This window comes from Galeopterus variegatus, unplaced genomic scaffold (genome assembly GCF_000696425.1).
Source record: "Galeopterus variegatus unplaced genomic scaffold, G_variegatus-3.0.2 Scaffold8060, whole genome shotgun sequence".
Lineage (NCBI taxonomy): Eukaryota > Metazoa > Chordata > Mammalia > Dermoptera > Cynocephalidae > Galeopterus > Galeopterus variegatus.
In genome coordinates, this window is record NW_007734171.1 from 43,539 (window position 1) to 60,882 (window position 17,344).

A 17,344-nucleotide genomic window follows, 5' to 3' on the forward strand; every position below is an offset into this window, starting at 1 on the left:
GCCGCAGGCAGCCGAGGCTGGTGTGTGTAGAGAGAGATGTACCTGCAGGGTCACTGGTGTTAGGACAGAAAGATACTGGAAAGGGGGAACATGAGTTGCTAGTGGTCCTGACTAACAGAACACCTGCGGATTTTCTCCTGAGGAGGGCAGAGCTGAAGGGCTTACGTCTGTGGGATGTGCTGCCCACAAACCTACGTCATTTATATCTCCCCTTCTTGTCACATAGTTTGGATCTGTTTTTTAATTTTTTTGGTCTCAAAGTTTGTCCTGGACTTGAATTGCAGATAACTCAGAGAGAAAGATACAGACAATATGGAGGTAGGGGGCAGCTACTCTGAATGGCATGGAAGACTCCACAGCCTTTCAGGGGGAGGCAGAGAGTGTTGGGGGCTCCTGAAGATGAAGACGGGGGCGTCTGGGCCTGAGTAGCCTTTATTTGAGGGAGGGGTTGAAATTTTGCACCCTGTTGTAACCACAAGACAAAATCATTTCCAGCAACAACCACAATCTCAGACCAACTCAGAACTTAATAACACATCCATACAGTAGACTCTCAACTTTCCATGATAATCAGACACAGGATTGATCAACGACTCCAGCTCCCAGAACGTACATAAGATTTGAACTCAAACCTTTTGTAAGTACCAATCCTTGCTGCCAGAGTTAACTGATTGCTTTTTCCTCTTGGGCACTTTCTGGTAATTGTGCAAATGATGAAAGGAAGAAGGGAGGGACAGAAAGAAAGAGCTACACACATGGATTGTGGGTCTATGTTACTCCTGTAGTTATATTTGATACTTTTTAAAAAATGTTCTCAGATAAGTCATAAAACCGAGGATAGAATTACTTCTGTGTAACTGATACAGAAATGCAAAACAATTCCTTTCTCTCTTTTGTGTTGGCTTCAGAACACAACACCCATTTCTCAACAATTTTAAAATAAAGCTAGATTTTAAAATGCTGATTTATTTTTAAGTCAAGATGGATCACCAGGAAGCTTCAACTAGGAAGGACTCACCCACAGGGAGGTAGGGATAGAATTGGAACAGAGTTGCAGAGACAGGTTAAGAAAAACTGGAGGTTGGTAAGGTGTATAAAAAATAATAGTTGAGTCTAGGTCACTGTACTGCAGCATATGACTAGGAAGAGCATGACAACTGTCACTGAAGGACAGTTAGGAAAGTCTGAGAAGCAAAAGACATATCAGAATGCCTGTCACTCAATGAAGCAAATTGGAGCACACACTAGGAGAACTACTGATGTTTCAGAGTTTAAGTGGCTGCAGAAAGGACAACTTTCATCTACAAACATTGGCATGAAAAAGTGGAAACACTATTTAAGATTGTGATAAAGTGATCTTATAACAAAATAATGTCTATAACTAAATTTATCTATACCCTTTTAAATCACTTGGGAATTGAACCTGCTGACTATTTTTTTTTTTTTTCCTTTTTTTTTGCTTTTTTCGGTAAGGTGTATAAAAAATAATAGTTGAGTCTAGGTCACTGTACTGCAGCATATGACTAGGAAGAGCATGACAACTGTCACTGAAGGACAGTTAGGAAAGTCTGAGAAGCAAAAGACATATCAGAATGCCTGTCACTCAATGAAGCAAATTGGAGCACACACTAGGAGAACTACTAATGTTTCAGAGTTTAAGTGGCTGCAGAAAGGACAACTTTCATCTACAAACATTGGCATGAAAAAGTGGAAACACTATTTAAGATTGTGATAAAGTGATCTTATAACAAAATAATGTCTATAACTAAATTTATCTGTACCCTTTTAAATCACTCGGGAATTGAACCTGCTGACTATGAATTGTGCCCAAATTCACTGTGGATGAAGGGTCTCCAAGAGCAGGAACAAAGGAACACGTGATTCTCTAAGCCAAAAATGACCATGACTCTCTTCTCTGCCAGACAGACTTCTCTTCACCTTTCAAGACCTAAATCCAATATTAGTTCATACCTGTTAGGATGACTATCATCAAAAATACAACAGATATTAAGTGTTGGCAAGAGTATGGAAAGGGTACCCTGTATACTATTGGTGGAAATGTATATTGCTACAGCCATTATGAACTACAGATGGAGAATCCTAAAGAAATAAAATGTAGAACTGCCATATGACTCAGCAATCCCTCCTCTGGGAATATACCCAAAGAGAAAGAAGTCACCACCTTGTAAAGATATCTGCATTCCCATGTTCATTACAACATTGTTTACCATAGCTAAGATATGCAAACAACCTAAATGACCATCAACGGGCAAATGGACAAAAAAAAACCCAAAATATTATTCAGCCTTAAAAAAGAAGGTTCTGTCATTTGCCACAGCATGGATGAAACTAGAGAATGTTATACTAAATGAAATTAGCTAGGCACCAAAAGAAAAATATTGCATGATCTCATTTATATGTGAAATTAAAAAAAAAAAAAGAAGAAGAAAAGTCAAATATACAGATAATGAATAAAACAGTGGTTACAGCAGGGGTGGGAGAGATGCAGGTCAAAGGATACAAAATAGCACATAGGAAGGATGAACAATCTAGAGATCTAATGTACAGCACGAGGACTAGAGTTAATAATAGTCTATTGTGTTCAAGAATTTTGCAAAATTAGTAAATTTTAGCTATTTTTGCTCTTATAAAAAAAGGTAACTGAAATGGTGGATTTGTTAATTTGCTTCACTATGGTAACATAACATCATGTTGTATACCTTAAATAATACACAATAGAATTTATTTTTATAAAACAGTGAATGAGAGGGAAATACCCAATTCAACGTGTCCCACTGCCTCTGTGAAAGCTTATTCAATTCTTCCCTCATACCCAATCTTTCTTCCACAGCATTTTGTTCAAAGTTCTTCTGTGCAAAATTTACTACTGTAGCACACTTACTAGATGGGAAAGCCATTCTTCCAGCTAGACTGAGTTCTTCAAGATCAGATTCTACTCACCTTTGTATCCTTAGTACTTGGCACAAGCTTTACATATCAACACCTAGGTGTTGACTAATGGATGGATGGACACATTCATGGATGTTGGGACGATCTTGCTCTATGGTTAGTCCATTATACTTGAGTGGTTATGAAGAATCATTTGAGTGGTTATGAAGAAATAACAAGTGGCAGAAAGCCAGAAAGTTTTTTTTTTGTGGTTATGACCGACACTTTGGGCCTGTTTTCACATAGTAACCTTGTTTGAAGAGAATGCCCAGAAACCAACTTGTTCCAGACATCAATGCCTAAGGCTTCTTGGTGTAGAGGGTAGGGGACCAACCAGATTGAGGAATTCATTCTATCATTAGCTCCAGGACTCAAGCCAACTCTGCTACTCTTGGAGTAAGATGACTGCTCATTTGTGGGAAGCATTTGCTGGCTGGAAATGTGGTCAGTCGGCAGTGAATTGTTCAGATGGTGGGTGACTGTTTCCTAAGAGACTACACGTCAAGTACCTGCTGAATCATGAGCTTCTGTTGGATAACAATGGGCTGCCCTGACAAGCCGTAGGGAGGGCTAGGCTGCAGCAGATACCTGGCACACACCTGAGCTGCCCAATCTGAGACAGAGAGAAGGAAAAGGGAAATGTGCAGCTTGACTCACAAGAACACATTTCCATGGGAGTTGCTTCCAAGGGAATAGTGTGTTATCGTGTCAGAAAGGGCCAAACTTTTTACTTTAGTTATTTTCAATGAATTCTCCCTCCCTCCTTTATGTTTCTACTTGTCTTCATGTGAAACTAACCCTCCCTTAGTTCTCACTACCTAGGCACTGACAGCCGACTAGACAGTGGAGAGTAAAAGCAACTCCATGTCTCCTGAAGGAGGGGGAACTTTATAACTTTCTACCTTAAAGAGGAAACTAAAGGTCAGTGTGTGACAAATATCACATCATGGGCTAGTTCCAATGAGACTCAAGACAAATTTTCAATATGGCAGAGAAAATAAATTGGGGTTAGAAAAGGATAAAATTTCATATAAACCCAGATTTCCAACCACCCTTTAATCTTTCTTTAAATATTATGATAATTGTCTATGATGCTTGATATCATTAAAGCTTTAAGACCCTGTAAAGTATTAAAGTAAGAAGCAACAAGGACTCTGCACCTCTTATTGTAGTTCTACCAACTAAATAATGCTTAAACCCTCATTTGAAATTTCACATTTCCGCATCCTAAAATATGCAAAAGATAATTTTGGTAGGAGATAGTTTAAAGGCAGGTGTGACCGCTTGCCAACTTGAGGGAGAAAAAGCATGAAAGACTGGATCAGAACTTTGTTGGTAGAACTGTACCTGGTACAGGATGACTAGGTTGGGACTAAGTTCTTTTAGGAAAATGCAACTAGTTAAAAACTTTAAAATAGTGGCTTCTTTTAAAAAATTATCTCTATCCTTCTTACTGAAGAGCTATTTGCTGTCTATTTGGTGTCTTCCTTCTCCTCATAAACAAAACTATAATATACAGCCTGCAGCTCATGAGAAACCCAGTTATCAGAGTGCTCCAAAGCATAATCCTGCATCTCACTTGGTTTGTCCCCAGTTCTCTGCCTCTATGCACATGAACTCTGCTTAAAATGAAGTGCGGCAATCAATTGACTCCAGGAAGAGTAGGGACCCTGATGACAACCACATCTGCTGCAACAACATAGTACAATACCAGTTGAAAAGCCAAACTGTTGATCAAGTTATGAAGTTGTTGATTTAAAACCATGCTAAATATATGATATTTTTCCTACTGAATTGACTGAGTTCATAGTTTACCCTTTTTCCAACAAATTGACTAGTGACTATTGTGCATTGTAAAATATATTGATATCAAACCTTAATCTATTATAGTAATTTAATTATAATATCATTATAATATATAATATGTAATGTAATATATAATATTACATGATATGGTATGATATTATAATAATGTAATTATAAATCTTTATATATTAACATGTGACACTCTAGACTATTTATATTCATAAAGCATTAAAGGGCATGTTTTCCAAGAATATTTAATGCCATGGGAACATATTCACAATATATTATTAAGAAAACGGAGAAAATAAAAACAAAACTCTACATACAATACAGATCAACTCAAACATACAATATGATCCTAAATCTGTAAAAATGTATATGTGCATATTTATATTTATATATCAAAATGCTAGTTATGGGCCGGCCCAGTGGCGCACTACTACAGTGCGCCGCTTGGGAGAGTGGTGGCGGCGCTCCCACCGAGGGTTCGGATCCCACGTACAGACCGGCCGCTCACTGGCTGAGCAAGGTGCGGGCACAATGCCGAGGGTTGCGATCCGTTGCCGGTCACGAAAAAAGACAAAAAGAAAAAAAAAAAAAAAAAGAAAATGCTAGTTATGACATCTGAGCTGTATTTTCAAATGATCACATATTACTTATACAAACAGAAAAAAATTCAAAATGATATTTTCTAATTTTAAGGAACTATAAAGAAAATGATGACATCTACTTTTCTGAAGCTCTGCATTTAAGAAGCTTATTGGTTTATTTCATGACAATATCCAATTATGAACATTTGGCTTACTAAAGTATATATAAGTTCTGCCTATGAGTAACATAAAAAATAATTTGGTTCAACATATCCAGGTGTAAGATGAGATCACCTGCACAAAAATACAAGAGTAAAATGAAAAGACTGTTAAACATTTCAAGAACTTATGGTCCTTCTCCCACCTTCATTCAGAATGTGAAATTTCAGAAATGACTTATGAATAAAAAACTGCTTGGTTTAAGGAAGAAAAACACCAACATAAAAAATTCAACCTGTTAGATTTGTTAGATCAAATGCATATCAATTCTGTTAAATCACACTAAAAATATATCTATAAAATAAATAACACTATGATATTTGAAAGTTGAAATTTTCCTTGACACTATTTCAGTTTTTCCCTGAGCAAGAAGTAGGAATTATTTCTTTTCTTTTTTTTTTTTTTTTTTTTTTTTAGAGGATCGCAACCCTTGGTGTGGTGTCACCCACACCGCGCTCAGCCAGTGAGCGGACCAGCCACTCCTATATAGGATCCGAACCCACGGCGGGAGCATCGCTGCACTCCCAGCGCCGCACTCTCCCGAGTGCGCCACGGGCCCGGCCCAGGAATTATTTCATTTTTAATAAATCTTCCAGGAGCCATAACCCACATGACCCTATTTCTATGTAAGATGGTTTCATCTTCCCCTGCCACTAAGTCCTCCATAAGAAAATGTGACGTTCTCCGTTGGTGAATAAAACCTCATACGAATGGGTGCACACTCCTGCTCACATTTTGAAATATGTTTGCATAAGAATGCGTTTATAGCTGAAAAGTCTCATGAGGGTCCCTCCTCCCCCTTTTACTCTCTCAGTGATTTGTGATATGGTTCCTGCATTGATTCTATCAGATGAGTGCACATTCATGAGAATGCCTGAGTCTCCTGTGCCTTTACTTCCCCATGTGCAAAATGCTGTTCTTAATCCTCTCCCTTCCCAAGAGAAACGGGGATAAAAAGGCAAGAAGCCTGCAATTTATGGAAACATTTTATACAATCACCCTGGCATTTGTAGATTTAACATTTACAAGTGGTCATGCATTAATTGGCCATTTTGCAGAAGGACAAATTTGAATAGAACAAATTAAAAGGCTGGTGTACAGAAGCAAACATCCAAGCTACTGAATCAAGCCAGCCATGCACCAAACACCCTCCCCTGCCTGGCTCATTCAGAAACTCCCCAGAAGTAGAGTGCTGACCTCCTGTGGCTAGACACAGGAAACAGGCATCTTTTTAAGAAGTAACCATTGAAAGAGTTTTATTTTAATTTACTTCCATTTTCCAGTTACAGAATTATTATAAAATGATGGAATCACCTTACTTTTTGAGTTACATAGTACTCGATTGTAATTAATTTGGGGACATTATTTACTATAGTGGTTGTAGTGGATTGAATGTCCCCCCCAAACTCTTTGAAGCCTGAATTGTGTCCATCAAGTTTTATGTAGTAGAAACTCGGCCCCCATTGTGACTGTTAAGAGGGTGAGAAATCCTATTATGGTAATTGAAAGGTGGGGCCTGGAAGGGGTGATTAGATTGTAGGACGATGCCATAGTGAATGGATTAAAAATGGTGGTCTTGGGCATGGGTTGAACGGCTTTAAAAGGAGAGCAAATGAGGAGGTTAGTCTCTCTCTCTCTCTCTCTGCTCCACCATTTTCACAATGTGATACCCTGCTGTAACTGAAGCCACAACCAAAGAAAGCCTTCACCAGATGTGTTCCCTGGACTTCGGACTTCTGAGCCTCTGAAACTGTAAGCAATAAATTTCATTTCCTTATAAATTACTCAGTTCTGTGTTTTTTTGTTATAAGCAACAGAAATGGACTAATGCAGGAAACTAGCACCAGGAGCAGGGTGTTGCTTATATCAGATACTTGAAAATGTGGAAGCGGCTTTGAGACTGGGTTTTGGGGAGAGGCTGGAGGAATTTGGATAAAGAGGCTAGTAAAAGCCTAGATGCTGGTGAAAGTTTAGAAGACAAGAAAACCAGAGGAAGTTTGGAATGTTTTAGAGACTGGTTAAATGGTGGTGACCAGAATGCTTATGGAAATATGGACTATAAAGACGACTTTACGGAAGTCTCAGATGTAAATGAGAAGGGACTTACAGGAAACTTGGACAAAGATAACCCTTGCTATGAACTGGCAAGTAACTTGGTGGCTGCATTGTGTCCATGCTCTAGGACTTTGTGGAAATTGGATCTTAAGATTTGCGAACCAGACTATTTAGTGAATGAAATTTCTAAGCAGCAAAGCATTCAGGAAGCTGCATGGTTACTTGCAACAGCCTATGCTGAGTTATGGCAGAAAAGGCATGATGTGAAGCCAGAATTCAAAAGGAAAGCAGAGTGTGAAGATTAGGAAAATTTGCAGCCTGGTCATGTGGTAGAGAAGCAGAGAGCATTTTCAGAAGAAAAATGCAGCCGTGCTAAGAAGATTAGTATGAAAGAAATGGATTATCAAGAGAACGTGAAAAAGGCCCTGAAGGCATTGCAGAAGCCTCTGGGACCAACCCTTCCATTATAGGCCAAAAGGACTAGGGAGACAGAATGCTTATGTTCTTGGGGAACAGGCCTGAGCTATCCTCCATGGGCTTGCTGTGCAGGGCCATCTCGAGAAGCTGCTTCCAGCACCAGCACCCCAACTGTTTGGCTTCTCCAGCTGTGGCTAAACTGGCTCCAGGTATGGTGGGACCTGTAGCTTTGGAAAATACAAGCCAGAAGCCTTGGCAGTATCCACATCGTGTTAGGTCTGCAGGCTCAAAGAATGCCAGAACTGTAAAGGCTTGGCAGCCTCCACACTGATTTCAAAGGATGTATGGAAAAGTCTGGAGGTCCAGGAAGAGATCTGTTGCAGAGACAAAGTCACCGCATAGAGCCTTCACTAGAGCATTCTGAAATGCGGGACTGAGAAATGTGGGATTGAGCTGTAGCAGAGAAACCTCATAGGCACCATGCCTAGTAGAGCCATGAGAGTGGGACCACTGTGTTAACTCCAGACCTGTGGAGCCACCAGTGTGCCACACCAGTCTGTGAGAGCTAGAGCATCACCTGAGGCCAAGAAAGCCATAGAAGCAGAGCTGCTTGAGGACTTGGGGACCCAATCCCCATGTCAGCATGCAGAGGACGTTGAATATGGAGTTAAAGTACATGATTTGCTAGCTTTGAGACTTAATGCCTGGACTGCTGGGTTGTGGACTTTTTTGAGACCTGGTACACCTTTATTTTGGCCTATTTTTCCCTTTTGGAATGGGAATATATACCTTATGTTTGTCCCACCTTTGTATCTTGGAAGTAGAGAACTTGTATTGATTTCACAGATGGGAATTTGAATTTTGGACTTTTCAGGTGAAACAAGTTAAGACTTTGGGGATGAAATGAATGTGTTTGCATGTGAAAAGGACATGAGTTTTGGGGAACCAGGGGAGGAAAATAGTAGATTCAGTGTCCCCCTCCCCAACTCATTGAATCTTGAATTGTGTCCCTCAAGTTTTATGTAGCAGAAACTTGGCCCCCACTGTAACTGTTAAGAGGGTGGGAAATCCTATTATACTAATTGAAAGGTGGGGCCTTGAAGAAGTGACTAGATGGTAGGGCAATGCCATAGTGAATGGATTAAAAATGGTGGTCATGGGCATGCAATGAAGGGTCTAAAAAGGAGAGCAAATGAAGAGGTTAGTCTCTGTCTCTGCTCCACCATTTTCACAATGTGACACCCTGCCGTAACTGAAGCCACCACCAAAGAAAGCCTTCACCAGATGAGTTCCCTGGACTTTGGACTTCTGAGCCTCTGAAACTGTAAGCAATACATTTCCTTTTCTTATAAATTAACCTGTTCCGTGTATTTTGTTATAAACAACAGAAACATACTAATATTTTCAAATTTAGGGATGTGTAACCAACTTGGGACACCTTCCTATCAGACATGAAGGACAAAAGATAAATGACTCCATTATTGGGATAGGAAATAATTGCCCGGTCTCATCCCCTGAAAACTGCTACCTGGGCAGTTTTAGCTTGAAGTAAATAACTACATCGTATAGTGTCCTCTTTTCTTGTTGACATCAGATACTTCTGCCAAAAAGGCTGTTAGTCTTTGCAAAACTCATCAAATAAGATACCATGGTGTGTCTGACTCCTCCTGGTCTCACCTGTATATTATGAATACCTGGACAGCTAATGCTTAAGGACCAGGTGGAGCACCTGTCCCTTTAACTTGCGACACCCAAGGCAGTCAGAGCAGGCAACTGGGTGCCTTGCTATAAGGAGCAGCATGGTCACTTCCCCAGGTTTCTTAGGGACTCAGGACTTCCCTGGGTAAGGGGGTTCTTGGGTGCTCCTCTGGAGGTCTGGGGGGCGGGGCTTGGGAATATTTGATCAGTGCACCTGCCACTAATCTTCTGGCTTCTATTTCTTGACAAATACAGGCAGAATAATCCCACTGCATCAAAAGGCAACTCGAATGAATGGGCTTGTCTCCACTCTGCCCCACCCCTTTGTCACTCCACCCCCACTTCTGGCCAGAGCCCAGCTGCAAGGAGGATGAAGCTCATAGCAAAAGAAGAAAACCTTTGCCAGTTGGTAGAAAACTCAGCCACCTGTCTAAACGGAACTTTTTCCGCCACGCTGAGACGGCGGGACAATGCCTCGAGCTCATGCGATGGCAACTCTATCCTGCGTGGGTAAATGGCTCCTTGGCGTTGGGAGTGGGCAGAGTCTGCAGATCAGCACTAGGACGCTGTCCCTGGAGAGGAGGTGTTGGCCTTGAAGTGTTGCCGCCCGGGGTCCTGCACCGCCAGAAGAATAAACAAGCAGGGGTGGGCGTTTGTGCGGACAAATACGGCCCAGCTGGAGGTCTGCCGGCGGCAGGAGCCCTGTCTCCTTTTATCCCAGGTGGGAAGAAGACGTGACACTGAGGCTGGGCATGTGAGAGCAGGAAACAAGATTCTGCAAACTCTTGGAGAGGGTGATGTCTTCTTTCAGGCTCCTGTCGCGAGTGTGGGCCACCTGTGCTGTTCTCCCATCTATTCAGTTCTGTCCCTTCATTCTCTGAATCAACATGCCCTGGGCGCTTCATGAACGGTGCTCGAGGAGGGGAGAAAGATAACACAGCTTGATCTCTGCCCTCATGGAGCTCACACTCCTCTTCCAAAGCTTAACAGACATTGGTCCAGTCCACCTGCTTTTATTGTCACCTGATGTGATTCCCAAACCGTGGGCGAACAGGTGCGGTGGGCACTACGCCCACGTGGCGGTGGTGAAGTGGATGGTGGCAGTTACCACATTGCAGGAAGCTGGCTTGGGAGAGGCCTAGAGATGATCCAGCTCTTGTTCTCAAGCAGGGACACGTCAGGGAGGAAGTTAAAGGCCAAGTGAGATCCGATCTCCAGCTCCTTGACTCTCAGCACAGGGTTTCCAACTCTGCACCTGCTGCTTGCTGCCCTTGGGAGACTTTTTCCCTCCTGTCCAAGTTTCCTTTAGGGATTTTTCTTTCTTTTTTTTTTTTTATTTATTTATTTATTTATTTATTTATTTATTTATTTATTTATTTATTTATTTATTTTTACCAAATATGAGCACAGAAGAAGTATTCATTTAGACATTTTTTATCACAACTATCACACATCAAGTATTTTTGGAAAACGTATCCTATTCTCTTAAATACCTTAGTAGCTAGTGAATCACCTAAACCAATAGTAGCTGAGTATGATTTAGGACAATACCTAATGCGGTGCGTGACTTCAGAATGAAGGTTTGCCTAGAAATAGGCTTTTTCTCCTGAGACCGAAAAATAACTAAATATGCTTCAAGATTTTTTATGAATCATCTCTTTCTTTAAGCAGTTTCTACAGTTATATGCAAGTTCTAGTGATCATTCTTCTGACCTTAATTACGGTGGGAAACTAAACCTGTAACTCATCTTGTCCTCTATTTCAAACCTCTATTTTTAAAAAACAGTGGTACAAAATCTGAGGTCCCATTCACTCTGCCATACATAAGAAAAAATGACTTCATAAATATTTGAGTTGGAATTTTAAGTGATTTTATATAATTTCATTCATTTGATTCTGGGGCAGTGGTATGAGATTGGCAAAAGAAGTGTTATAACCCCAATTGCAGGCATGCAGAATCTAAAATTTTAAATGAAGAAATAGATTTAAAATTTTAGGGGACTAGGTCAATATTACCTTGAAAACTGGTATCAACACCTGAATGAGAACTCGAGTCTTCTGATGCCTGGTTCCCAGACTTTGCTGATAAGTTGCATTAAATTTATTGCTATGGTCTTGCCATTCTTCTCCCTTTAAGGTCACCACTGGGTAAAGCTGATGTATCATTGTAACAGGATGGTATAAAAATAGACAGGTTAATGGAACAGAACAGAAACCCAAAAAGTTCAGCATGTATAAAAAGTTCAGTATGTGATGAGATCAGCTTTCAAAACAACAGCAAACAGAAATAATTTTAATGCTAATTAGACAATTTGTTAAATCTGTGGGGAAAAATCAAAATCAGAGTCCTATATAATATCATGCATATACTCACGTACATGCCAAATAAATTTGGATATCTTAAAAGTTAAAAGATAAACATTTTTATGTAATAGAATCAAAATTGGGTGAATAAAGGAATCAAAGATTTCAGGACAGGAGAATCTTGTGTAAGCAAACAAGGATACCACCAAGTAATAAGCATTATATCTGATTATATAAAATATCAAATTTCAGAATACATGCGTGTACACACATACACACTGCATAGTATACATGACAGAGAAAAGACCAATATTTGTACTATGTAAAGGGATTTTTTTTAAATAAATAAAAAAGACATAAATACATCAGTAGAGCAATAGAAAATTTGGCAAAAGATGTGAACAGGCTGAAAAAAGTGATAAAAGTGATAAACATGGGTGGAAAATATATAGAATAATTTTTAAATCAAATTGTAATTTAAATCAAATTTTAATCTGTAATCATATTATAATTTGTAATCAAATAAAAATTTCTATAATTTCAAAAATTTATCATATTGTATATACACACATACGTATATGCTCAACAGTGATCCTATAAAATTGGCCAACATTTTTCCTGTTAATGAATATGCCCAGCACTTAATAAAAGTGCAGAAAAGTGATTATTAATGTCAGCTCATGGAAATGTAAATTGAAATAATCATTCTAAGGGGAAATTTGACAATAAATAACAAGAGTCTTAAGAATGCATTGTCTGTAAAGTAGAATATTCAATGCTAGAAAATTAGATTATCCTAGGGATAACAATAAGGGATTGAGGAAATGATATTCACCATAGCATTATATATAATTGCAAAAAAAAAAAAAAAAAAACTGGGGGAAACCATCTAAGTTTCCAATAGTGAAAAAATCTGAACAAATCCCGGTGTACATGCATAGGGTTGGAATAATATGAAGAAGATACACCATCATGCAGTAGACAGATACATTTAGCTATGGGAACAATTTGCAATGTATTTCTAAGGGAAAAATTACCAAAATCCAACACATGGAGTACTGGACTTAATTATATAAATAATAATAACTTATGTCTATATGTAAAGGAAATACAGAAAAGACATAAGAACAATAAACAGTGGTCACCTTTAAGAGTTGAAAATTATGAAGAAGATAATGAATATCATTCATAACCTCACCATTGTTCACTTTAATAACCACACAGTACTCTGGAAACCAGAGAGTAACAATGAGGTTATAACATGTCATTCTTTTTTAAGAAATGTCATTCTCTTTCAACATGTTATTCTTTATCATGATGGTTTTTTCTCCCCTAAGTTATAGCATGTTGTGCTTTTTATTTTGCAAAACCCCTTTTCTTAAAAGCTTAGTAATAATGATACAAAGAGATGGCAAAATAGTTCCAGCTGCTTTTTTTTTTTTTTTTTTTTTTTTCTTTTTTCAACAAATTGGCCTGAGCCAGTTTAGGAGCTTTGATGCATTACTAGGGGTTTCAGCCACAGCTTCCTGGATGCTTCGGAAACAGCAGAAGCAATAATTTGTGGTACAGGACAGGCCTCCAGGAACTGGCTTGGCCTCTGGGTCTGCAAGACACTTTGGGCCCTCCATATCTAAACTCTCCTGAGTTTCTCTGCCACATGCTGCATTTGAGAGATGGTAGAAGTGGGACTCACTGAGACCACAGCTGGACCAAGGAGCCGTGCCTTATGAGTTGCCTTTAAGCTTTCTTCCCCCACTTTTAATTTCTTTTCATCTTGTAAAGACATGCTGAAGTGTGTGCTCTCAAGACTGCAAGAGCAGAGCCATCCTTCCAAGCCATTGCAGACCAAAAATACAGAGTTTTCTCCCTAAAAGAGGTCTTATTATATTAAGTGCCTTTAGTAGGAATTATAGAACATGATCATTTAGCACTACACTTGCAGTAGATATTACAGGGGTGTGTGAGATATGGCTCCTGTTTACAAAGGGTTGATCATCTATTGTGTCAATATGTCTTCTTAATTTCCCTCCCCCACCAAAACTTCCAACGACCTCCTTCCCTCTCAAACTACAGCTCTATGGATTTCCTCATCAGTGCCACCCTTCCACACTCACTGTTTCTACTGTCTGAGCAGCCATTATTCCATAATCTGGCAGCCTGGCTTCCGTCCCATTCTCCATCAACAGTCCACTGAAAGTGATCTCCTAAAAGTCAACAACAATCAACATCGTGAGGGCCATCAACTTCTCCACCCTACCCCAGTATGTCCTCTCTGAAACACTCTGCCAATCACCTGCTACCTACAGAGCATGCACTATTAGTGTTCTTAACTGCTTCTTAAATTTGTATACTTCTCAGGGTTATGTTTCAATGCTTGTCTTTTCATGTTCCTTGTTCTTTCTCATGTAAATTTACCAGTTCTCTTAGCTTCAACTATTTTTTCACATTCGTGACTCAGGTCTATAGCTCACCTCCCTCCTGAACTGATATGAATTTGAAATAGCTCCCTGATCCCCACCACTTCCCCATCTCCTTCCCATTCTTCACCCTTTGATTGCTGAAGTGACGGCCATAAGCCCCTCACTCATCTTCCCATCTCTGGCCTCATGCCCCTCCATCCCCCTCCTCTACAATTATCTTCCTAATCAAGCTATGGCCAGCACTCCTAAGGGCCCAAGTAGAAACTTGGGTCATATAAGATTTAGCTGCTCTCCCTTAAAACTCTTTTCTAGAATCTTCAGGAAAATTGTCATAGTCAATATTCAGATCCACAAGACCCGTGAACGTGAAGCATCCCCTCCCTCCCCTTCCTCTGAGTTGTTCTACCTACATAACTACATGCAGGGGTTCTGGTTCTGTCCATAGGATCCCATAGTCACCATATCAGAATAATTAGGTTGACCAAACACATAAAAGTCTTTTGATATCAATAATTTAGACCATCCACATTTCCAGCACATGGTCTTTTGGCTCCTGCACAAGCATCTTCAATGACTGGGAACACACTATTTCTGAAAGTATAGTTCTGTTCCTTGTAGTGTTCAGAAAATGAACTTGCTGCACTTTTGAAGCTTCTGTTTATTGGCGAATATTAAATACTTTGGGACTACCTAGAACAAGAAAGCAGAATAATGCAGTGATTAAAGGTATTACCTTGAATGATCAACAGAGCTGTGTTGGAGTGGTGTTGCTATTTACTCACTGACCTTAGACAAATTCCTTAATTTCTCTATCCCTTTGTTTCCTTGTCTATAAAATGAGGATACCATCATTATTTATCATCTCCCCATTAGGGTTCTGAGGATTAAATGGGGTGGTGCTTGTAATGGTACTTGGTAAAGCTGGACATCCGCCACTTTCTTGGTGGGGTTTCCACATTTCCTTCCACCTCTCTGTATGTTATACAATTGGTAGCTACTTCTGAATCCTGGAATCCTGACCATTTTTCTCTAAACGTGCTCCTCTTGGACTGAGGTGTCTGGAGGTGAACACTGCACTTTGGATGTGATCCCTTCGTCTCAGAGTGGTAAACTCACTCCAGTTTGCATTTGAGACTCAACATTATCCATGCAATCAAGAGTCTTGTTAGGTGTTTGGAGAACCACACGATACTTTCAATGAATAAAAAGCTTACAAAAAAAGGAGCTTCCAGGTGCTTTCACTAACACCTGAAGCTTTGTGAAACCACAACTTCTCAGACCTGCATTTATGTGTCTGTGCTGGGCAAGAGCTTGGCATTGGGCTCTTAAATATTTTGTCACTTTCCTTCTGAAAACCCTTCAGAGACTCCCCATTACCTAAAGAATAAAACCCAAACTTAGAAAATTTGTCATCTGCTGTCCGTGCTCTGCAGCAACGATTCCTGGAGGTATCTGAGTATTTCTTGCACTTCCAAGTCTGCACAGTTGTCTGGCTTGTAGTCAAGCAAATTGTATATATTTGCCTGTCTCCTTCTAGACAGTGAATTCCACAAGGAGTCTGGTTCTACCTCAGGGCCTTCTATACCTGGCACAGCACAGATAATCACTAGATATTTATCAAGTTTAAGTAAGGTGTTTATTTCGAATCTCACTCCCTTCACCTGGGTAGTAACAATCTAAACTGGCCAACAGCTTTGAGTTAACTCTCATGTGCTTTCCATCGGTCCCTCAGAGGTCAACACAATTATTTTTGAAAGCTCATCTTTGGCTCCATAATAGTACTGGCTGTCAGTTTTTGCTTTTTTAAAAAACAACTTTATTGAGATATAATTTATGTAGTATTAAATTTACCCATTTAAAATGTATAGTTCAGTAGTTTTAGTATATTCGCATCACTACCATCTAATTTGGAACATTTTAATCACCCCAAAAAGAAACCCCATACTCATTGGCAGTCACTTCCTGTTTATACCCCCTGACTCCTAGCCCAAGGCAACCTGTTGGATTTCCCTGTTCTGGACATTTTATATAAATAGAATCATATAGTATGTGGCCCTTTGTGACTGGTTTCTTTTACTGAACAGGTTTTTGAAACTCACCGACATTGCAGTATGTGTCAGTACTTTGTTCCTTTTTACTGCCAAGTAATATTCTCTTGTACGTATATGCCACGCTTTGTTTACCCGTTCATCAGCTCATGAACATGTTTTGTTTCTACTTTTTCAAACTGTTGCTTTCAGTACTGTATGGACATACTCTAATGATGTTTACAGGAAGACAAGCAGAGGGTGGTTTTGATGCTTGAGTAAGTGGTGCACACAGCAGAGCACTGCAGGCCGGGGATGGCGTGTGGTGTGCATGCCCCACTGCTGCACCCTGGCCCGTGCCCTCATCTGGGTATTCAGTTCCTTGTCCTTAGGCGGTGATTCCTGCCTTGCCTTTCTTAGTTATTTTCTTTAGATTCTTTAAGCAGCGATACTTGATGTGCCATGGACAGACTTTGACTTCTGGAAGCTCTGTTATCTTGGATTTTAAGTATCTTGGAGTGTAGGAAGGGTGGGTCTATCAAGTTTGTGGGACCACTGACTCAGTCACCAGCTTCTGTTTTCTGGTATGTTTAGAACCCATCAGGCCAGAAGCAATGCTGCATGCAGTGCTCTAGGTTCATCCATATGTGAACACAGGACATTGAAGGAAGGATTCTCAACTCTCTCTAGCCCCCTAGCACACTCCACAAACTTTTTTTCTTTTTTTCCATGACCGGTAAGGGGATTGCAACCCTTGGTGCAGTGTCGTCTGCACTGTGCTCAGCCAGTGAGCGGACTGGTCTCTATATGGGATCCGAACCCTCAGCGGGAGCGCCGCTGCACTCCCAGGTGCTGCAAT

At 40.0% G+C, this 17,344-nt stretch overlaps 1 pseudogene; it reads right to left on the reverse strand.

Moving 5' to 3' along the window:
- Nucleotides 1-16,563, reverse strand: part of LOC103608147 — a 26,709-nt pseudogene extending 10,146 nt beyond the window's left edge.
- Between the last annotated feature and the right edge of the window lie 781 nt (nucleotides 16,564-17,344).